We start from the raw sequence: 23,825 nt of genomic DNA on the forward strand, positions 1-23,825 counted from the left end.
AAATGACTAAACTCTCACTATAAATAGCGAGGGGCAGGCAGCGAGTTAGAAGTGGGCAGAGCAGAGAGGCCACAACATGCCCTGCACACTGTGGAAGGAGCTGCTTCCCTCTTCTTGAGTGCCAACTGCACTTAGCAATTCACCTCCCACACCTATGAAAGTCGGGTCTTTGCAGGAGAGAAACCCCATTTATACCATCTTAACTACGGCTGGTTCACATCACCACTAAGCATGACGGTTATCACACACCGTCAAAGACCATGCAATGACCCCCCAAGACCCTAAGACCATGGCCATACAACCAGTCTTGGTGGTGTTCTTCTGCCAAATCCATACCGTCCATGTGAACAGGAAAAAACACCAGGAAAATAGTAAGGATCAAGCTACAAAGTGTTCCACTCTTCAAACACATCAAAGTCACAATACCCAAGAGAAGACACTGGAGGAACTGTCAGCAGATTCGAGGGGACAAAGGAGATGAGACAACTGAATGTGGTGTGGAGTCCGGACTTGAGTCCTTGAGGGAGGGAGAGAAGGAGGAAGGGAGAGAGGGAGGGAAGGAGGGGGGACACTGATGGCTAAACTAAGGACATCTGAAGTCAGTAATTCATTCACTTAATCGTTTCTGCACCAATATTGATTCCTTCTCTCCATCCCTCCCTCCATCCCTCTCTCTCTATCTCTCCCTTTAACCTTTGTTGTTGCTGTTGGTTTTTGGTTTTTAGAGACAGGGTTTCTCTGTACCTTTGTAGTCTGTCCTGGAACTCACTCTGCAGACCAGGCTGACCTCAAACTCACAGAGATCTGCCTGCCTCTGCCTCCCGTGCTGGGATTTAAAGCATGCGCCACCACCGCCTGGCTACTTCCCACCCTTTTAAAGATAGGGTCTTATGTAGCCCAGGTTGGCCTTAAATTTACTAGACCGTTAAGAAGACCTTGAACTACTGGTCCTCCTACCTCCACTTCCTGAGTTAGGGGCCAACCTAGTCTATGAAGTGAGTTTCAGGTCAGGACTACATAGTGAGACCCTGTTTTGGGTATGTATGGGGGAACTGTTAACATAATAGAAATATGGGTAAAGGATTTTTCTGGAATTTTTTTTGAGTGTCTTTACAAACTTTCTGTAATTTAAACGTTTTGCCAAACTAAAACAGTCTTAGAATATGAACCAGGTGGGTGAGAAAAGATGGTTCAGTGGGCAGAAGAACTTGCCACCGAGTCTGGTGATTTGGGTTTGTTCTCTGGGACCTACATAATAGAAAGAGAACTGACTCATGTCTGTTGTCTTCTGAGGTCCACACACCCACCGCGTCATGCACACACATGAACTAATTTTTAAGGCAAAGGTTTATGAATAAATTTAACAGAAGATGTGAGGGCCTATTTGTAAAATCTATACAATATTGCAGAGAGACATTAAATAAAAATCCATTGCCAAGGTCTGTTACGTTCACGGAGGAAACGACTCCATATTGGTGAGGTATCAGTTTCCTAAAATTGTTTGACAGATTTAAGCCAAATCCAGTCCCAATAAAAAAAACAGCAAAGGGTCAGAGATATGGCTCAATGGGTAGAACACTTACCATGCAAGCTTGACAGCCTGCTCCTACCGAGAGATGGTGACTGAGACACAACAACCCCTGGAAGCTCAAGAGCTAGCTAGCGCAGTATTGGCAGTGGCAAACAAGACAGAAGGCAAGCGCTAGAACCTGAGGTCATCCTCCGACCTCCATGACCTCCACACACATGGACTTATACCACCTGATCACGTGACCGGCAAAGCTACGGATCATAGCAGTATAGTACTCCATCAAAAAATTATGTCCTGGGCATAGTGGCACATCCCTTTAATCTCAGCACTTGGGAGGCAGAGGCAGGCAGATCTCTGAGGTTAAGACCGGCCTGATCTACAGAATGAGTTCCAGGACATCCAGAACTACACAGAGAAATCCTGTCTTGAGAAACAAAACAAAAATGCCGATCAATGGACCAACAGTACCTAAGAATAAACTCACAAATAATTTTCAACATATGGGCAGAAGACAAAGCCGGGACAGTAAGAGGCTCAGCAGGATGCTTGCCACCAAACCTGATGACCTGAGTTCGAGTCCCCAGAACCCACGTGGTATAAGGAGAGAACTGATTACCACATGCTGTCCTCTGACCTCTAGACATGCGCTTTGGCACAGATGTGCCCAAACACATACATCTGTACACAAACATACACTCAATAAATAAATAAATAAAAGTACTATGTTGGTTAGTTTTTTGTCAATTTACCACAAGCCACAGATGTCAGAAAGAGAAACCTCAACTGAGAAAAAAAAGTCCTCCCTCAGATTGGCCCATACACAAGCCTGTGGGGAGTTTTCTTGATTAATGATGGATGTGGGAGGGGCCAGCCCTTAGTGGGCAGTGCTATGTTTGCCAAGTGGTCTTTGGGTATATAAGAAAGCAAGCCACAGGGAACCAGTCAGTAAGCAGTATTCCTCCACGGCATTCTCCTTCAGTTCCTGCCTGGAGTCCCTGCCTTGACCTCCCTTCTTGATGAACTGTAAGCTCTAAGATGAAACAAACCCAGGCTGGAAAGATGGCTCAGTGGTTAAAAGCACTGACTGCTTCCAGAGGACTCAGGTTCAGTTCCCAGCACCCACATGACAGCTCACGACTGTCTGTAACTCCAAGATCTGACATCCTCACACAGACATACATGCAGGAAAACATCAATGCATGTATATATATATATGTGCAAACCCTCTCCTCCCCTGCTGTGGAATATTCTTTTACACCGTGTGAAGCTATGACACTGTGACTGGTTTAATAAAAAGCTGAACAGTCAATAGCTAGGCAGGATTTCTAAGCACAGAGGATGTGGGGAAGAAGAGTGGAGAAGCCAGGCAGATGCAGAACGAGTTGGACATACAAAATGGGATAGAGGTAAAAGCCATGTGGTAGAACAGAGATCAATAAAATTGGGGTTAGTTTAAGTTATAAGAACTAGTTAGGGGAATGCAAGCTGGTACAGCCCCTTTGGATGTCAGTGTGGCGATTTCTCAGAAAATTAGGAGACAACCTTCCTCAAGACCCAGTAATACCACTTTTGGGCATATATCCAAAGGATGCTCAATTATGCCACAAGGACATGTGCTCAACTATGTTCATAGCAGCATTGTTTGTCATAGACAGAACCTGGAAACAACCTAAATGCCCCTCGACCAAAGAAGGGATAAGGAAAATGTGGTATATTTACACAATGGAGTACCACACAGCAGAAAAAAATAACAATATTTCGGATTTTGTAGGAAAATGGATGGAGCTAGAAAACATCATATTGAGTGAGGTAACCCATGCACAGAAAGACAATTATCATATGTACTCACTCATAGGTGTTTTTTAAACATAAAGCAAAGAAAACCAGCCTACAAGTCAAAATCCCTAAGAGAGACTTACATGGATCTAATCTACATGAGAAGTAGAAAAAGACAAGATCTCCTGAGTAAATTGGGAGCATGGGGACCTTTGTGGAGGGTTGAAGGGAAGGGGAGAGGAAGGGAGGGGAGCAGAGAAAAATGTAAAGCTCAATAAAAATCAATAAAAAAAAGAAAAAAGAGCTAGTTAGAAACAAGCCTAAGCTATTGGCCAAACTTTCATAATTAATAAGATGTCCCCGTATGGTTATTTGAGAGCTGGCTGAAGCGGACAGAAAAATCTACCTACACTCCCCAAGCTGTTTATGTCCCAGCAACAGAAAGCAAAGCAAACCAGGACAAATTTTCTAAAAAAAAAAAAAAAAAAAAAAAAGACAGGTCACTGGGGTAAGAAGGACAATTTCTCCAATAGGGTCCGAGCCACTAACTAGTCACGTGAAAACAACCCACATCTCACACCTTATGCGAGAAAATTCCCCAAGTGGGTCACAGGCATAAATAGCCCGTCTGAAACTGCTGTGCTTCTGGGAGAAAATCTCAGCCCTTAGGCAAAGATTCCCGAGTTGTTAAATGCACAGTGCACAGAAGGAGAAAAAAGTAATCAAAATTCTTGCCCTGCACAGGACACCGCTGACGAAAGGACATTAATATGCGCTAATTAAAAGGTTTATTAATATGCGCTAATTAAGGCTTATTTTTCGAGGCAGGGTTTCATTGTGTGGCCCTGGCTGGCCTGCAACTCACAATATAGACCAGGCTGGCCTTAAACTCACAGAGATCTGCCTGCCTCTGCCTCTGAGTGCAGGGATTAAAGATGTGCACCACCACATCTGTCTGGCCTAATAAGAAGTTTTAAAAATTGAAGACAATCCAAAGACAGAGAAATATTTGTAAGTTGCACAGGCAATAAAGATCTGTAATCATTAAAACTATAAAGAATTCTCAACACTCAAGAACACAAATATCTCAATTTTATTTTTTAAATTTTTAAAGATTTATTTATTTTAGTTTATGTAAGTAAATGTTTTGCCTGCACGTATTCCATGTATGTGGTCATGTATGTGCCAGTTGGAATCCCTGGAACCGGGGCGGAGGATGGGTGTGAATCATCATGTGGGTGCTAGGCTCCAACAAGTGCTCGCTCTTCATCACGGCACCATCCTTTATTATTGTTTTGTAAAAATCTATGCATGTGTGTGGGCTTATGTTGGGGGAGGGCACACTTTAGGGCATATGTACAAAGGTCAGAGGACAACTTCTGAGAGCCAGTTCTTTCCTTCTCTCTGTGGGGGCAGCGTTTCTCATGTTCCTACCCCACTCTGCAGCTTCTAGCTGATTCTTTCATCTCTACCTCTCGTATTATTGCAGGAGAGCTGGGATTACAGATGTGCACCACATCTGGCTTTTTTCATGGGTTCCTGGGATTGCAAGCATTTTTACCAGCTCAACTATCTCGCTGCTCCTATTCATGTTTTGAGACACAGTCTCACTACATCCCAGGCTGATCTTGAACTCTGGGTAGCAAGGATAACCTTGAACTTCTTGGTCCTCCCACCTCCACCTCCCAAGTGCTGAATTACAGTCCTGCGCAGATACATCTTGCTCTTGCTTTGCTGTAGGTAGAACAGGGCTCTGTCTGTGTACCCCGTGGCAAATACTCTACCAACAGAGCCGCATCCCCGGGCCCCACCATTCTTTTTATCCCTCCCCCCCGGTTTTCAAAACAGGGTTTCTCTGTGTAGTCCTAGCTGTACTGGAACTCACTCTGTAGACCAGGCTAGCCTTGAACTCACAGAGATTCACTTGCCTTTGTCTCCCTAGTGCTGGGATTAAAGATGTGCGCCACCACCACCCAGTTTCCTTTTTTTTTTTTGTCTAATAGGTAAAAGATCCATAAATGATTCAACAAAGAGTACATGTGGCAAATAAGCATAAGAGACACCAGAACATGAGCCATTAGGGGAGAAACCAAGCAGAGTCATGCCAAGGCTCCTCTGTGTTTATTAGAACAAGGAACCTTGAGTACAGTGCCACAGCAGGTGCCATCCGGCTTGGGGATAAGATGGGCACTCTCACACTCTGCTGGTAGGGACATCAAGTGATACAGTCACTTTGTAAACTACAACAACCAAAAAAAAAAATTCTTACAAAGTTAAATAGACATAGCGTCTGACCCAGACACCACCGCACTCCTGGGTATTTACCGACAAGAAGAGAAACATAAGTCTCTACAATGAGAACACAAATGCCCATAGCAGTTTTGTTTGTAATAAGTCCAAATCTGGAAGCAGCCCAGACATCTGTCAACAGACAGATGGGCAAACCAATTACGATCCATCCATACAGCTTGGTGCTCTGCACAATGAAAAGGAAGCACTCCGACGCACAACAGCAGTGACGGAGAGCAAACCAATTACACTACACGGAAGAAGCCGGACACTCTGCTCCCCGAAAACACACACTGTGAGTTCCATGAGAAGATTCTCTAAGATGCAGATTAACCCAGAGTGGACCAGTCCCATTAATGGCTCCCTGGGGATGGGGTAATGTTGGAGGGAAAGAATGCCAAGAAGAAAACTGGGGGAGAATTTATGGCGATGGTTTTAGATTTGGGGGTTCTTGTGTGTCAACGACCATATAAGAGTATCATAAGCCTGAGAGCCTTGGATGTCAACCATAGGTCAGTGAAGCTGTGAAGAAGAGGAAGTGTGTATGTGTGTGTATTTCAAGACAGGGTTTCTCTATGTATCCTTGGCTGTCCTTGAATTTAGAGACCCACCTGTCTCTGCCTCCCAAGTGCTGGGATTACAGGCATGCGCCGCAGATGCTTTCTCTGCACCACCGCCACCTAGCAGGAATTTTTAAGGCATGGAATGTGACTCCGTGGTAGACTGCTGAAAAGAAAGGAGGTGGTCTCAGAGGAGCCGGAGGAAACTGTGGCAGAATGTCTTATATGAAAAAGAATGTATTTTCCATAAAAGAAATTTAAAATTAAAAAAGAAGTCATTTTTAAATGGGAAAAACTAGCTCACAAACTCAATCAGGGCATTAGGGGCTCACTGCGTAGCCCAGGTTGACTTCGTTAAGTAGTCCAGGCTAACCATGAACTTGGGATCTTCTTGCCTTCGTGGGACTGCAGACAAGTTCCAGCTCCCTTAGTTTAGCGCCCACTCTTCTGAGTTACCTTCAGGAGCCTCTTCCTGGCCTCCCAGGCCCGACAACCTCAGGCCTTCTCAGGAGCGCAGAACGGGCACACCCTTGACAGTGTAGGCCCCAACCTACCTCTGCTACACTTCAATGTTCTACCACCCCCTGTCCTCAGAGCAAAGCCAGACCTGTGCAGAGACCGTGTGGTGGCCTCAGACCTCTACCCCCATTGCACGCCCTCTCTCCTTCAACTCTGGTCACACTGGCCTCCTGCTGTCCCTAGAACACCCCAGCCACCTCGTCCACCGGGACTTCTGCACTCAACGTTCCTGCTGTCTGGAGTGTTCTTTCTGAGACACCCCTGGGTCTGACCTCCTCAGAAGCTTCGGGTCTTCAGTCAACGGCTTGATCGGGGCCCTGCCTGAATCCCTTTGCTCACAGCTAGGCCTCCCTTCTTCCTGCTTCAGACACCTCCTTGCTCAATTTCCTCAAACCACATCATGAAAACAATCCATGTGTAGCCCTTGTGATAGTTCAGGTCTGTGATTCCGACCACTTGGGAGCCTAAGGCAAAAAGACCACAAGTTTAAGGTTAGCCTGGGCAAGTTGTCTCCAAAAGAGGGAGAGGGTGTTCAATGCAAGTGTTTCCCAGCATGCACCAGGCCTTAGGCTCCATCTCCAGTACTACCCTCCTCCCAATCAATCTATTTTGGACTTTGTTTGCTTCCTCTGGGTACAGTTTGAATTGTACTACTTCACTGATAGAGCCTGAAGGGCTTGGGGGCACATGGCACGCAGTAGATTCCCTAAATATCTGTGGAAGCGATGCTCCCCGTGTCCCAGTGTGCACATTCCAAGTGTCCCCACACATCACAGTGGCCTCAGAAGCCAAACTGTGGCTCCATATCACAGGTGTGGTAACGAAAGCACAGCCTCAGCCACCGGCTCTCGCCCAGATGTCCCTGCTGCCTCCCCCATTGCCAGGCTTGGGTCACCCATTCACAGCTTCCAGTCCTACTGGAACGTAGAGCCAGGCTCCTCCTTGCAATCAAAGTCAAATATTTGCCCTTGCCCGGTTCAGCCTCATGTTGTAAGAACAACAGGGAGAATGGCTTCCTGGTTTTCATCCAAAGGGGAAAAGAAAAGCCAGGCATGGGACACAGACAATGCCGTGTGAAAAAATCCGGATCACTGGAACTGGGGAATCATCGCTCAGTCAGGGCAAGCCTGAGGACCCGAGCTCAGACTCCCAGCATCTGGCACAGTGGCATGCATCTGTAATCCCAGCACAGGGTGGAGGTGGGCAAACACCAGACAATGCCGGAAGCCTGCTGCTCAGCCTGTCTAGCTGAATCAGTGAGGCCCAGCTTCAATGAGAGATGCAGTCTTAAACTAGGATGAAAGATACCTGATGTTGATCTCTGACCTCCACGTGCATCCACTCCCAACACATGTGCACATATCATACATACATCCATGCAAACCTACATACACACACACATACATGCACACACACCACCACCACCAACAACAAAGGGAGGCATATTAAAAGGGAGGTAGGCACGGGTCCACAGCTCAGGGTGAGCAGCTCACTGCACATATGGGAAGATGTGGGCAGAGAATGGGAAATAGAGGGCACTGCTACTCAGATCCCCCTGACCAGTCCCAAGGACAGGGAAAGACAGCACTGCAGTCACAGTGTCCATCAAAGCAGTAACCCCTGGCTACAATTAATTTTATCCCCCTTCTCCTTCAGATACCTGGTTGCCAAAGAGTACTAAAAATAGTAAGAAGCTAGAACTTAATAAAGTTAGAAGCCATTCATAACAAAGATATAGAGACATGTGTAAAGGTTGGAGAGATGGCACAGTGGTTAAGAGCCTGAACTGCTCTCGCAGAGGACCTGGGTTCTATTCTCAGCACCAACATTAGGCAGCTGACAACTGCCTGCGACTCCAGCTCCAGGGGACCTAAAACCCCCACTATGAGCACGCACACATGTATGGTGACATAAACACACATATGGTATGCACACACATACACACAAATTAAATAAATAAGCAAATAAATATTTTTAGCATAAATAACTGTGCATCAAATAACACAGCATCAAAACACATAAAGCAGTTGAGTAGTGGTGGTGCAGAGGTAGGCAGATCTCTGTTGAGTTTGAGGGTAGCCTGGTCTACAGAGCAAGTTCCAGGACAGCCAAGGCTACACAGAGAAACCTGATCTTGAAAAAAATTCAAACAAAGCCAGATGGTGGCGGCGCACACCTTTAATCCCAGTACTCAGAAGGCAGAGGCGGGCAGATCTCTGTGAGTTCGAGGCCAGCCTGGTCCACAAGAGTTAGTGCCAGGACAGACAACAAAGCTACAGAGAAACCTTGTCTCGAAAAACAAACAAAAAAAGAGTAAACTTCAAGTTGAGCAGTGGTGGTGCACGCCTTTAATCCCAGCACTTGGGAGGCAGAGGCAGGTGGATCTCTGAGTTCGAGGTTAGCCTAGTCTACAAGAGCAAATTTCAGGACAGGCTCCAAAGTTACAGAGAAACCCTATCTCAAAAACCCAAAAAAGAAGAAGAAGAAGAAGAAGAAGAAGAAGAAGAAGAAGAAGAAGAAGAAGAAGAAGAAGAAGAAGAAGAAGAAGAAGAAGAAGAAGAAGAAGAAGAAGAAGAAGAAGAGAGAAAAAAAGAATAATCTTCAGGGGACTGGAGAGATGACTCAGTGGTTAAGATACTGGCTGCTCTTCCAGAGGACCTGATTTCAATTCCCAGCACCCACAAGGAAGCTCACTCCTGTCTGTAACTCCAGTTTCAGGGGACCTGACACTCTCACACAGATATACATGCAGGTAAAACACCGATGCACATAAAATAAAAATAATTAAATGTAAGAAAAAAATAAACTTCAAAAACAGGTTGAAGCTGAGGAGTGTGAGTCAGTATAGAACTGTTGTATAGCATGGGAGGGGCTTAAGCTTCCATCCCTAGCAACACACACACACACACACACACACACACACACACACACTGAGCACTCCCATGCATGCATGCACATACACACAATGTCTGTGTCATTTTCCTATTCCTTTTCTAAAACTCTATGGTTCCTGATTGTCCATAGGATAAGCCCAAGCCCAACACCTCACCCTCAGCCAGCCTTCCACACACAGGCTCCATCCAAATCCTCCATGTGTCTCCTTTAACCGTCACCGGACCACTCTTCTGTTCATCCCATCTCCTCCTTTAAGGTTTGACCCAAATATCACCTCCACTGGGAAGTCTTGTGGCCCTGGACACAGCTATGCTTGCTGAACACCCCCAGTCTGACACAAAGGAGCCCTTCCCCCACCCTGAGCTGTACAAACGTCTCTAAATCTTCCCATTTCCCTATAAATATATATGTGTGTGTGTGTGTGTGTGTGTGTATAACAAATAGAATTATTTGTTTATAATTATTTTATTTTGATGGGTTTTTTTTTTTTTTGAGATAAGGCTTCTCTGTGTAGCCCTGGCTGTCCTGGAACCCGCTCTCTAGACCAGGCTGGCCTCGAACTCAGAGACCCACCTGCCTCTGTCTCCCTAGTGCTGGGATTAGAAAGCTGTGCATCACCACTGCTCAGCTGTTTATTTTTAAAAGATTTTTTTAAAATTAATGGGGTGTGGCAGCACTTGCCTTTAATGCCTGCACGTGGAAGATGGATGCACGTGGATCTATATGAGTTCAAGGTCAGCCTGATCTACATAGCAAATTCTAGGAAATCAATATAGTGAGATTCTGTCTTTAAAAAAAAAAAGCTTTTGCAAAATCACATGCACGTGAGGGTCTGAACCCTGGAGTGCAGGTGTGCTCAGAGGCTCGCTGTGTTGTGTTCTCCTGAAACAGGAGTTCCAGGCAGTTGTGAGCTGCCTGACAGGGGTGCTAGAAATCAAACTTGAGTTTTCTGCAAAGCAATATATGCTCTTAACCACCTGGCCATCTCTCCAGTCCTGGTGTTTGAAAACACTTCCATGGAGCAGATAGAGTAGCTCATTCCTACAACCCCAGAGCTCACAGGCAGGAAACGTCGGGTTTCCTGCACTCGATCTTGCGCCCTCTGCACCTCTCTTTAGCGTCTGTCCCTACACGAGGTTTGTGGACGCGCTTGGAACAGGCCTGGCCCACCTGCTCTCCACCTTTGGGGATTCGGTTCTAGACCACTGAGCCAGTTCCTTCATGGGAACCCTCAAAGTGAACCTTCTATACTCCCCCATCTTTGTGAACCATGTCACATAAGGAGATTGATCGCCTCAGGTTTGAGCTACATAATAACTTCCAGGTCAGCCTGATTATAATGTGAGACTGAAAAAAATAAAAGCAAGAAGGTGGGGCGTGTGATCACAGTGTTGGGGGAGGGGTCAGGAGGATCAAGCAGCCAGGGTCAACCAGGGCTACCTGAGAACCTGTCTCAAACGACAAAACAAAAATGCTAGTGTGGGCTCCTGTATGTGTCGTGTGTGTGTGTGTGTGTGTGTGTGTGTGTGTGTGTAGGCCAGAGTCATTATTAGATGTCTTCATCAATCCTTCTCCACCTTGATTTTTTTATGTAATTTACTTTTATTTTACGTGCATTGGTGTTTTGCCAGCACGCACATCTGTGTGAGGGTGTCAGATCCTCTGGGACTGGAGTTAAAGTTGTGAGCTGCCAGGTGGGTGCTTGAAACCAAACCCGGGTCCTCTGGAAGAGCAGCCAGTGCTCCTAACTGCTGAGCCATCTCTCCAGTCCCTCCACCTTAGCTTTAGAGGCAGTGAAACTGAAGCTCACTGGCATGCCAGCAAGCCCCAGGGATCCTCCTGCCTCCACCTCTCCAGCATGGGATTCCAGGGCCAAGCTCAGCTTTTGATATAAGCATTGGGGATCCAAATTCAGGTCCTCATGGTTGCGTGACAGACACCTCATTCCCAGAGTCATCTCCCCAGCCCCTTCTTGGTCATTTCTCTGGCTGCCATATTCAAAATTTGTATAGGTCCATAAGAAACCGACACACCCTGAGCTGTGGGGCTCAGTATCGAGAACTAGAAGATTCCCAGCACTGCTTCCATGTCATGCTGTCCTCTGGCGGATAGTGCCTAACCATCGGTCTAATCCTTGCTCTGGGTACTCCCCAGCAAGGCAGAGCCAGGCTCCTGTGTCCTCACAGTTGAATAAGTTCATGACTTCTCACACTAGCAATCTGCTTCCCCTGTTTCTGAATCTAGCATCTTGCAGCCCCTGCATGCTTTTGTCAACTGGTTCAGTACAAGGCACTTCTCACAACACAGGGCACAGTGGCCAGAACACCGTATGACCACATGCAGCCCCTCCTGAGTCTCGAGTAACTCCCATCACACACACACACACCCGTTTTGTAGAAAAGGAGGCTCCGGCTAAGAGGGAAGGAAGGGTTGGTGCACAAGAAAGAGACTACAGCTTGAGTTGGAAGATGGCATGGGACTGTGTGGTCCCAGATCTCCTGATCTTTCTCAGCAACCCTGCCCAAGACAGCCATCAAGCACCACCCCACCCCACCCCCCACTCTTCCCTGCTCCCACCAAGACCTATGATGTAGGAGGGTCATCTGTCTATATGTTCCTTTCATTGGTTAATAAAGAAACTGCCTTGGCTTTTGATAGGACAGCAGCTTAGATAGTCAGAGGAGACAGAACAGAATGCTGAAAAGAAGGCAATGAGGCAGACACCATAGCTCTCCTCTCCGAGATGGACGTGGGTTAGAATCTTCCCGATAAGCCACAACCTCATGGTGATATACAAATTACTAAAAATGGGTTAATTAATATGTGAGAGTTAGCCAATAAGGGGTTGGAGACAATGGACCAGGGAGTGTTTAAATGAATACAGTTTCCATGTAATTATTTTGGGTAAAGCTAGCCAGGCGGGCGGCAGGAAGCAGCCCGCAGCTCCTTCAACAGACCCAGACTTCACCTCCTCCATACACTTCATCTTGCCAGCAATTGGGTTGCCTCAACAGCTTCATTCTCTCCCACAATGACTGAGTTCCCATTACGTGCCAGGTGGGAAAAATAATGTATGCCAAAGTCATCAGCTTCCGAGCCACTCCGGGTGGTGGGACCTTGTAGGCCTCCCTGAGATTTTTCTGTGGCCTGTATCCCCTGAGGATCCAACACCCACCACACCTCCAAGCTATGCAGGAAACCCTGGGCTGCCTTCAGCCCTGTGCCATCTGCACCTCTAGTTAGAGCCTCCATCCTTACATGGGGTTTGTGGAGGAGCACGGAATAGGCCTGGCCCACATACCGTCCACCTTTGAGGCCGCCATTGAAGATTCCTCTAGAGGTCATTGAGCCAGCTCCTTCATGAAGACCCCCCCCCCCCCGCAAGGTGGCCTTTCTATACTTTCCCATCTTTGGAAACCACATCACACAATCTGTGAAAGGAAATTAACTCTTCGCTGGTCCTCTCCTTTGCTGAGCCTCTCCCCATCCTGGCTGGGAATAAGGAATTACCAAGGTCCAGTTAACTAACTCCTGAAAGCTGCTATGAATCAGGATGCAGGAGTCCAACCTCCCAGCCTCGGGTGGCTGATGTTTATTACTGAAGAGGCAAGTCTCTGTGCACGGCAGTGGAGAAAAATCTAGATTAGATTGGGGTGAGAGGATCTGCCCTCAATGTGAGTGGTACCATTCCATGGGCTAGACTAAATTAAAAGAAGAAAATAATGCCTGGAGAGATGGTTCAACCTCCTGCTTTTTATAGAGGACCAAAGCCCAGTTCCTAGCACCCACATCAGACGGTTCATAGCTGCCTGAAAGTGCTCACAAGTGCCCCAGCACACACCCTCTTCCGGCTTCTGCGGGTGTCTGTATGCACATGGGCAGGCATAAACATGCTCAAAAACATACACACACATAATAAAAACGGGGAGGGGGCACCAGCATGCATCTCTCTTCTTCCTGGCTGTGAGTGAAATATGACTGGCTGCCTCAAGCTTCCCGTGGCCCTGCCTTCCTCTCCATGATGGCCTGCACCCTCCACGTGTGAGCCCAGATAAACTGCTCCCCTCTAAGCTGCTCCTGTCAACTGGTCTGTGACAGCCTGAGACAAGTACCTGACGCACAGCCCAGTGTAGAAAGGTTGGTATACTCTGCTGATCCCTTGGTACCCCAGGAGTCCCCTCATCTCCCCAGTTCCCATGGTAACTAAGGCCGATCACTGCATAAGGGAGGAGACTGAGACCTGCCATTCTGTCACAGTGTCATGCCCCTGACTCTTCACCACACCTGACCAGCCGTCAGGGAGGCGGGAATGGGATGGTCACCAGATACAGAACGCCACTGGTCCATGGGTGCCCTTCTGACCATCAAGAACTCACCCAGCCAAAACTGCCACTGAGAAGCCTAACGGCGCTCCAGGTGCCTGGGCTGTCAGGTGCGGTTGCAAGCAGCCAATGGCATGCACGGCCAGCCTTCTAGCCCAAGGGTACCAGGTACTGCCTAGACTTCCAGGAACTGTAATAGTCCTGAGCCAGGGCCTGAGCTGTAACTCAGTGGTAGAGTACTTGCCTGGAAGGCACAAGGCTGCAGGTTTGACCCCTAGCATCAAATAAACAACTAAACAAAAGAGTTTGAGGCCAGCCTACTAGCGAGTTCCAGGACAGCCAAAACTTTACAGAGAAACCCTCTCTTGGAAGAAAAAAGAAAGAAAGAAAGAAAGAAAGAAAGAAAGAAAGAAAGAAAGAAAGAAAGAAAGAAGGGAGGGAGGGAAGAAAAAAGGGAGGGACAAAGGAAGGGAGGGAAGGAAGGAGGGAGGGAGGGAGAGAGGAAGAAAAAAAGAACCAAACAGAAAGCAGCACACAGTGGCTCCATCCAGGGTCGAGGGTTACGTGGCTACTACATTCTTTTTCCCCTAAAATGAAGCTGCCAGCTGACGGTGGTTGGTGACGATGAGTCACAGAGCCACAGGCGAGGTGCCTGACTCAGCCAGGTGCTCGGCACCCTCTGCGGCTCTAGTTCTTTCTGCCCCCAGTCTGAGTACACGGTGTTTGGCGTGACTCTCCACAGGGGGTCAGGACACCGATCTGGAGACAGATGGTCTGGGCCAACTCCAGCTCAGCTCCAACCCAGGGCAAGCTAGTGCCCTCCCAGGCCTCTGTATATGTGCCCACAAAACCAGAAGTGTGGCCTGGAGCTTCTCCAAGGTCTGCATTTTGGGCTGTGACATTTCAGATGACTCTGGGGGCTGCTAGTCCTCAGCCATGAGCCAGGCTGACACCAGAAGGTGCGGGCTCAGCAGCTGATGAACTGCGCCCCCTGCGACAGCTGAGCTCCCTGGTGCGCCCCACCCATGCAGGAGGAGTCACCTGGTGGCATGTGTCTGAGCCCTGGAACTGGGTCAGAGGAACTCCTGGGACCAGGACAGAGGGTACAGCTCAGGAGCACAGACTGGACTTTCACAGCCTGGGGGTCTGAGTGAATCCTGGACCCCTAAGCAAAGACAGGGCAGGTGGAGGTCCCCAGAAAGCAGGGGCAGCAGCCAGTCCTGACAGGCTCCAGGTTTCAGGGGAGAAAGACACACAGAAGTGGAGGGTGCAGTCGTCTGGAAATGAGAAACAAGAGAGGGAGAGCCTTGGTGAGGGGTGACAAGATCAGGTCTCCCTGCTGCGTGGGGACATGGACACCTCTATGGGAACAGGATCTGTCCTAGGGCATTACAGCCACATGCCAGGGGCTACTGTGACCAGCAGGTCCTCATGCCCTTCTCTTGATATCTGAGCCTCAAGCCTCCACCTGTGATCTCTCTTTCTCTGTCTCTCCACCTCTCTGTTGTCTCTGTCTCTCTGTATCTCTCTGTGTGTCTCTGTCTCTGTCTTTCTCTCTGTGTGTCTCTCTCAGTCTCTGTCTCTGTCTTTCTCTGTGTCTCTCTCAGTCTCTGTCTCTGTGTCTCTGTGTGTCTCTCTCACATTCCTCTGGGAGTTGATCAGGGCTTGAATGACACCCCCGTCCCCTCCTTGCTATTAATTCCCACACAGAGAATAGGGTCCTTGTTCCCTCCAGAGGATGGTCAGAGCCATCCCAAGAGTCCCTGACTTAACCCTTTCTTCTGACCGTTCCCTTACTTGTCCCTCACCGAAGCCACAGAGGAGCAGGAACCAGAGTAGTCAGGGATTCTAGGAGGACAGGAGCTCCCTCCTTCCCAGGCTTTCTGCAATCAAGTCCCAGGGTGAGAAAGGAGGCCCAGCCCCGCTTGTCTGAGAGTCAGACCTCTGCTTTGTACCCAAAACTCCCAGACAGGCCCTGGGGACAGAAGATTGCTACAGCCATACCTGGCCCCAGGGTCCTTCCCTGGGGGTACTTTCCTCCCAGCCCCCAGAAGGCCCTTTGAAGGGTAGGCCCTGGGGGATTAAGTAAGCACTAGGACAGGACAACATCACACTGTCTGGGCACTGCGCTGAGCAAAGGTACTGCCTGACATTCGGATCCTCTAAGCATGTGGGGCCCGAGCAGGGACAGGAAGTCCTGTTCACTCTGGACATAAAGGCTTCAGCCCCATCAGAAAGAGAGTGGGGCTTCAAAGGCCGTCTCAGCCAGTCACTTCTGTCTCTATGGGGAAACTGAGGCCCAGAGAGGGAGAAACACAGCCCTCTTCCCTCTGCAAGGGAGTGGTTGGCACAGTTCCAGGGACCTGGCTTCTGCTCCCCTTACCCCTGCTCTCTCTTTGGCCCCCCACTTCTCTCCGACTCTCTCAGATCTGGAGGCCCGGCTATAGGACCCCTGAGCAAGTCAGCCTGGGCTCACACAGAAAGCAGAGGCTCCCACCCCTACCTCACCATCAGTATGGACAATCTTTGTTTGTTGCCCGGACAGGCCTGAACCCTCTAGCCCCAGATTCATCCAGGCTGCCCCTGCCTCCTTGCCTGTGTCCTGCCACCAGCGGACAGTAGTGTTGTGGGGGCCTGGGAGCCACATCCCAGGGCAGCCAGCAAATGGACCAAAGGTAGGTAGTTGAACCGGAAATCAGAAGAGGCGACTCCGTGCTGGGCTCAGGCCAAGGGAGGGGCAGGTGACCCAGCGCTTGCAGGTGGCCAGGAGAGAAGCAAGATGGAAACATGGGCTGGAGCCAGGTGGAGAGGGCTCAGAGGTTAAACTAGGAAGACAGCCCCAACCCGAGGCCTGCTCTCTCTGGCGTCCTTCACAAAAGCTTCGTCCTTCCAGCCTGTCACCTCTCCCCGTGGCAGTCTCATTTTTCCCAGAGTTCCCTAACTCCCAGGCAACCCCGCCCCCACCCCAGAGAAATGCACGGAGAGAAAGAGACAGAGAGAAAAACAGAGACAGAGAGATGAAGAAAAGAGAGCCGGAGAGAGGGGATGGGACTCAGCCTAGAGTGAGAGGTAGGGACCTGGAAGTCAATGGTGGAATGGGGGAAAGGAAGCAAGGACAGGGAGACAGCCTCAGACAGACTGACCACTAAGAAAGGGAAACAAAACCAGTTATATCGATCGGCACACTGCTTTAATCCCAGCACTCAGGAAAGCAGAGGCAGGTAGATCTCCGTGAGTTCAAGGCCAGCCTTCTCTACTACATAGGAGAGCCAGGATTACATAATAGAGAGACTATGTACAAAAGAAAAAAGAAAAGAAAAAGAAAGAAAGAGAGAAAGGAAGGGAGAAAGAAAGAAAGAGAAAGGAGAAAGAGAACAGAAAAAAAGAAACAAAGAAAAAAGAAAGAGAGAAACAAAGAAAGAAGAACAACAAACAACAGATTATGGAGTCAAGTAAGAGAGGCAGAAAGAGGAAACAGTAGAGAGAGAAAGAAATCGAAGCAGAGACAGAAATGGAGACAGAGTCAAGAGGAAGAGATTCTAAGGTGGGCCAAGGAAGCAGAACTAGCTCCAGGCAGAGCTGGGACCTCCCAGGTTCCTCTGTGCCTCTGGCAGGCGACATCACACTGCTCCTGCAGCCTGAGTACCGTCCAGCCCAGCCTGGACACTCCAGCCTGAGGACACTACGGCCAGCCGGACAGGCCACGGGAGAGAGCTATCTGCTTGGTGGAAGTTTTGACGCTGGGCAGGGGTCGGGGCATGGTGGCTTTGGAAGGAGCATGCTCCAAAAATGTCCCTGCAACATCCATCTTCATAGGTGAGCTTTTAAAATTAGAGTTCTACCCAAATATGCAATTCCAAATGGGTACTGGGAATCTATATTTACAAGTTCTCTGAAGAGTTTGTTGTGACCCCTGGTTTGGGGGGTCCCTTGGCAGTTAAAGAGAGCAGCAGTGGTCAGAGAAGAGCTGTACCCCACCTGAGATCACATAGCAATTCTCAACAAGGCCTGGCCTCCCAGGAAAGCTTGTAGATAGATCCCAGCCTGTCCTTCACCCTGCAGGGTGGGCTCTGGCAGGGGGAGGGCGGCAGCACCCACAGTGCTTCCCTCTGTCCCTCCATCAAGGCCCAGGCATAACTCCAGGGCCTGCTGAGGCAGTAGCCACCCAAAACCTAGAGAAGAAAGGAATGGGTAGGGATGGGATTTCTGTCCTGTCCGTGCCCCCCACCCCACCCCACTCCATCACCACCCACGTCCTCAGAGTGCCAAAGCCTGAGGCTGCAAGCTCTCACCAGAATGGGGGTGGAGGGCGGGACAGGAGGGAGGAGGGGAAGACACAGGAGCTTCCTGTCCCCCCCCCCTTGCCCTGACTCCCTGGGTTCAGGGCTGGGTCCCCTGGAGGGGCGGGTGGCATCTGAGGCTGACAGATCTGCCCTGTCCTTCCTGATTGCTGGGGGAAGGGGTGGAGCGGGCTCAACTCTCTGTCCCCTCCTCCCCTTGTTCCCAGTAAGTTATGCCCCATTCCAGGGCCCCAACTCCAGGAAAAGAAGAGCTCAAGATCTGACCAGTTGCCTCCAAAACAGTAGGGACCCCAGAGAAGACTGGCTTCTAACTCTCGGCCAGCTCCCGGTTCCCCATGCCTCTCCCCAGAAGGTTTCATTGAGTCGCTAGCTTCATTCCCTGGGCACCACCATGCACCAAGCACCACCACCCTCTCCCCGGGGAAAGATGGGCCACGTCTACAATAAACACATCATCACAAATTGCAATATGCAATAAAGGAAAAGTCCCATGTATACCGTTAGAGGGGAGTTCTGGTACTGGAGGATCATGGTTTCTCTGTAGACTTGACCATTATGCTGAGTGGCAAGCAAGGAACCACCTGGGAGGGCACTGTTGGCTCCTGCCCCACAGAGTTTGCAGAAATGCCATGACCCAGACCACGGGACAGGTCTACAGGGAATGGAGGGGAAGAAGATTTTTAGTGCAGTATCTCCATGGTCAATGAGTTCAGTAAACACTTATGAACGGCTGCAGTATGCTTACACATTTAGGCAGAAGTCTAGAGGAGACACAAAACCAGGTGCATGCTTCTCCCTGTAGGACCTGAAGACCCCTGATGTTGACTGCGACAGAGGCCCTAGAGGTGACAGAAGCAAGCTCTCTTCTTATAAATGAAGGGATGCACCTATAGAGCAGCTGACTTCCCCAAGGTCACAAAACGTGAAGCACAGCGCCTTGGTATGTGCACATTCCCTCCTAGGCCTGTCCCACAGACCCTGCTCTTGGCAGCTGCCGTGTCTGGCCAATGCTGGACACACTAACTCACATTCCAAGTGACCCAGAGAAGGCAACACCCTGCCCAGGTTTGCCCCAGAACTGCACAGAGCACTTGCCGTTCCTTGTTCCCGTCCACCTTTGCAACAGTCTCGTAAGACAGGTGTCGCCATTCTCATTTTACGGATGAGGAGACCAAGGCACAGGGAGATTAAGTGGCTCGACCTGGTAAGTAGGACAGAGATCGCACTTGAACTCTGGTCTCTCTGGCTCTGCTGCCCTGGCCAGAGCTCCTTTTCTCATAACGAAGTGATCTCATCAAAGTCACACAGACGCCAAAAGCCCTCCGATCACCCTACTGTCACTTCGAGGGGACAGAAGCAAACCATGCGAGAGCAAAAGTAATAAGCGAGTGTCCTGGGCTCAATTCACACCCAGCCTAGTCCTGGGTGGGACCCTGGGTGACTGAGAAAAGTGACACGGGATCCCGGGGGGAGCCGCCAGCTGCTCACCTCAACAAGCCCCTCGCCCAGCTACTGGCAGCTGGCAGGAGACAGACTGAAACCTCAGAGGTCATGTGTAACCTCCCCTGTATGAACAGCCCCCTGTGTCCACAGCCATGCCTCTCTGCTCCAGGCCTCCAAGTCTGGTCCTTCTTTCTTTCCCTCCATCTTCCCTATTCCCTCGTCACGCACATCTGTACAAAGTCACCTCAAAAGCATCTGGGGCATCAGCAAATGAACGAATGAAGGGAAAAACAATCCCTAATAAATCTGTAAGTTCTTCCTTTACCCTCCAGACAACAGAGCCCTCCCTTGGGTTTGTCTTCAGAAGACCTGGAGGTAAAAGTCACAGTGATGTCCAGTCCCATAATCGCATGACTCCTGTCACCTGCTTCCCTTTCTGTGTGGTTCAGCGGGCTGTGACCCTGCTTCTGTTCTGTCTGGGTTAGCGGGAGCAGATTCAGGAACTCCTGGAGAACGCAATTTGAGAGGACAAGCAGCAGTGACCACTGTGAAGCTCAAGATAATGGACAGCCACCTGTGGCAGAAGCTAGCAACAGTGACTGCCACTAACGGGCTCCACCATGATCCAAGGACTGTCCTAAATGTGTACCAACACGGTCTGCTTTAATCCCAACCTCAGCCTAGAAGGAAGCTAAGAGCCAAAGGCCTTAGGTCATCTGCAGAGGAAACACAGCTGAGAAGTGGGGGTGCGGGATTCAAACCCACAGCTGTGCACCCTGAGTGCCAGCTCAGGCCTTCTCAGGCCCCCAAATGACCTCCACACCTACGCGTAGGTGATTCTCTCTTTTTCTGTGGACTTTCCTCATGCAGCTCCATCGAGGAGGGAAGCAGAACCCAGCCCTGAGGTCACAGCCCAAAGATATAAGGCCCCATGAGTGGGCAAGCAAGGCAGGAGGCAGAAGAGAGGCTGGCCTGTAGGGTGGGAGGGTGGACTTGGCTTTAGTGAAAGCCAAGGGCAGGGGTAAGTTGAGGTCCATGGGTTGGGAGCTCGGTGTGGGGATGGGAGAGCTGAAATCACAGCCCTTCTTCTCCCCTTACTCTTGGGATGGGGGAGGGGGAGGACAGGAAGCAGGAAAGGGTCTAAGTTGGAGGAGAGAAGATGGAGGGAGAACAGAGGCATCAATCACAGGAAAGGGAAGGCACAAGACAGGAGGGGCCCCCAAGTCCTGTGAATAAGGCCTGGTAATCACCCAGCAAAGGTCAAAACAGGCAGAGCTGGGGAAGACTGCATCATGCTTAGGCATTGAGGTGCCTCCAAGGCCATGCTCAGCAACTCTGTCCTCTCTGGGATGATGGAACTATGATCCACCAAAACAGTAGTTAATAAGCAGAAAGGCACGTGGCGCTTGCTTGTAACTGCAGCATGCAAGAGGCTAAAGCAGGAGGCAATGAGTTCAAGACCAGCCTAGGCTACATAGCAGACTAAACCTGGGCCAGCCTGGGCCACGTCAAGTGAGACCCTATTCCAAAACAACAAAGACACTAACTTAAAAAAAAAATGAGGGTTCATGTTTTAAGTAAAAGGCAAGGCAATTTCTTAATTCTGGAACCTTGAACTTCTGACACATCATTTAGAAACACATTACCACAGCTGTAGGAAAATGTGGTGTCTGACCCTGACCCTTGGGAGAGACCCAGGGATGTGCCAAGGTGCACAAAGGACAGGTACTGGGCTGGACACTGTCTTTCTTTATGAAGCATGGCACAGGCTCTCGGGGCTCTCAGGATACCTTGCTACCCCTCATTTTACAAATAGGGAAACTAACCGAGCGGTTGTGGCGCACGCCTTTAATCCCAGCACTCAGGAGGCAGAGGCAAGTGGATCTTTGTGAGTTTGAGGTCAGCATGGTCTACAGAGCTAATTCCAAGGCAGCCAGGACTGTTTCACAGAGAGACCCTGGCTCAAAAAACAAAACAAAACAAACAAACAAACAAACAAAAAATAAATGGGGAAACTAAGGTCCAGAGAGGAATGAAGGAAGCCAGGGCCACCTAGGCATCTGCAGTCGTCAGAACCTTTGGGCTTCGGCTGGGAGGGGTTCCAGTATATATCATCCATGGAAGACTCAGCCATGCCAAGTTCTAGGGTTCCAAGCTAGTCTGGTTAAACAAACCCTAACCTCCAAAACCAGGCCTGCCGCCATCACCTCCTGTCCCAGCTCCTGAGCCCCCCTGCCCTGCTCTGCCCAGAAACAACTGAGCAGCTCGGAGCAGAAAGGGTTCTCCAGACAGCTGGGTCTGATGACAGGAACGAGTAGTCTCTGTCTCTGACGGCTTCTAAGAAGGGGGCAGAGGCCAGACTGCCCCAGGCGGCACTGGGCACCAGCCCTGACTTCCTTGTTCCCGGAGAGGGTGGGGTTGGAAGAAGGAAGATTTGGACCTCTGGAATGGCCTCCAGCTCCAAGAAGAAACAGGGCAGTGCCAGGGCCCCTGTTGGGTCAGGTCTTGGAACAGATTTACTCCTCCTGCCTCAGAGCACAGGCCCTCCACCTCCAGGAAGCCCTCCCTGACTGTTCCAGTCCCCTTCTCTTTTCCTCTTTAGATAGGAACGCAACTCAAGGACCATCACCGAAAAGCACACTGGGCTGTAGATCAACCAAGACCAACGAGCCCTGCCCTCCGAGGGCTGCAACAGAAAATGATGGTCGTCTTGATCACCAAGCTGGGTCAGGAAGAGAGAACACAGGAAGCATGCACACATAGACATGTCTCCAAATGGAGCACAGAAGGAAAAGAATTCTAGCAAAAATGCCCAGAAGAGGGCCTCTTAGCTGGGCTGCAAGCAAGGACTAGCCCTCAGCACACAGATGGCAGGAGATGCCCAGTGAGAGAACTCAGTGGGCAAGGTGAATAGCCCAGCCCAGCAGGAGAGTAGGAAAGACAGGCCCCTGTGACTCTGCCTGGGGTCTAGGGGCAGCAGACAGCCATGAGGACTAGACTGGAGAAACCAACCCCAGGTCTCCTAACTTTCATAACTAGCTGGTTGAGCATGAGTTCATCTCTCAGCCTTTCTGTGCCTCAGTTTCCCTGAAGAATAAAGATACCAGACTCAGGCAGAGGGTTGTTCAGAGAGTAGAATCAAACACCATGAGCCCTCGGAGCTGGGCAGGTTCTCCCTCCCCACTTTAGTTAGAGACTCTGGAGGCCGCTGCTACAGGGTGCAGAGAGGAGGCCACGCACAGGCAGGAGCTCACCACAGCCTTCCCTGGCCTGGACCTGGATTTGAGAGCATAGGAGAAGTTCCTGAGGGTAAGGGCTGGACAAGCTTGCCTAGTATATAGGAGTCTCTCAACCCTGGGTCCCCTTCCCCGTTCCCTACTCCCTGGTATTACAAAAGCAAGCAGAGCCCGAATTCCTGAAGGTGGATCTACAGCCAGGTGCCCGTGCAACGGGAATGAAGAGAACTCTTCACCATGTCTCTTGGCATTAGCCCCGAGCCTACCTTATTTTCTCTAGTGAACGCTTACTATAATTACTAAGTAGATGTGTGTGTGTGTGTGTGTGTGTGTGTATTTTTCTCTCCCTTGCATACACACACTTTAAAGATACATGCAGTGAATGTATGAAACTGTCGACATTGTACAGGTAAAACCAAGTCCCAACATTTCTAGACTAGCTTGCCCAGGGCCACATGGGTATGAATGGTGGACCCTCCCCGGTGTCACATAATTTTCTACTACATCTAAACAGAGGAAAACACAGCCCTGCCAAGATGGAGTGACCTAGAAGGCGTTCAAAGGTGCATGCTCATCCCCAGACACCCCCTAGTGCAAGCTGAGGCTCCAAGGCATGGTTGGATGCCAGGGTCTTCCCTTGCCACGCCCTCAAACTCAAGTGACTACAAGTTTGGTCACTGGCTCTCTGGCTCAGAGTCCAAGTAAGTCCTGTCCATTCTTCTTAGAGACTTTGGATCTGGCAGGGGATCCCTCCCAGTCTTGGAGTTGCAGGGACCCTGGAAGGAAACCAGAGCCTGTCGAGGGAATTACAAAAATAAAAATAAAATATACCTGCCTCTGCTTCCCAGAAAGTCATTCAAAATGAACAGTCTGGTGTAGAATTTGACATTTTTAAATCCAAATAAGCATTTGTCTTAACTGCATACAGCTGATATGGAGGTGCACACCTGTAA

General features: G+C 49.6%; 1 long non-coding RNA gene across 1 annotated transcript in view; it reads right to left on the minus strand.

The window, feature by feature from the left end:
- LOC125413416 (uncharacterized) overlaps positions 1 to 23,825 on the minus strand; it is a 54,418-nt gene that overhangs the window by 28,732 nt on the left and 1,861 nt on the right. The gene's annotated exons all lie outside the window — the stretch shown is intronic.

This window comes from Myodes glareolus, chromosome 19 (assembly GCF_982192425.1).
Source record: "Myodes glareolus chromosome 19, mMyoGla1.1, whole genome shotgun sequence".
Classification (NCBI taxonomy): domain Eukaryota; kingdom Metazoa; phylum Chordata; class Mammalia; order Rodentia; family Cricetidae; genus Myodes; species Myodes glareolus.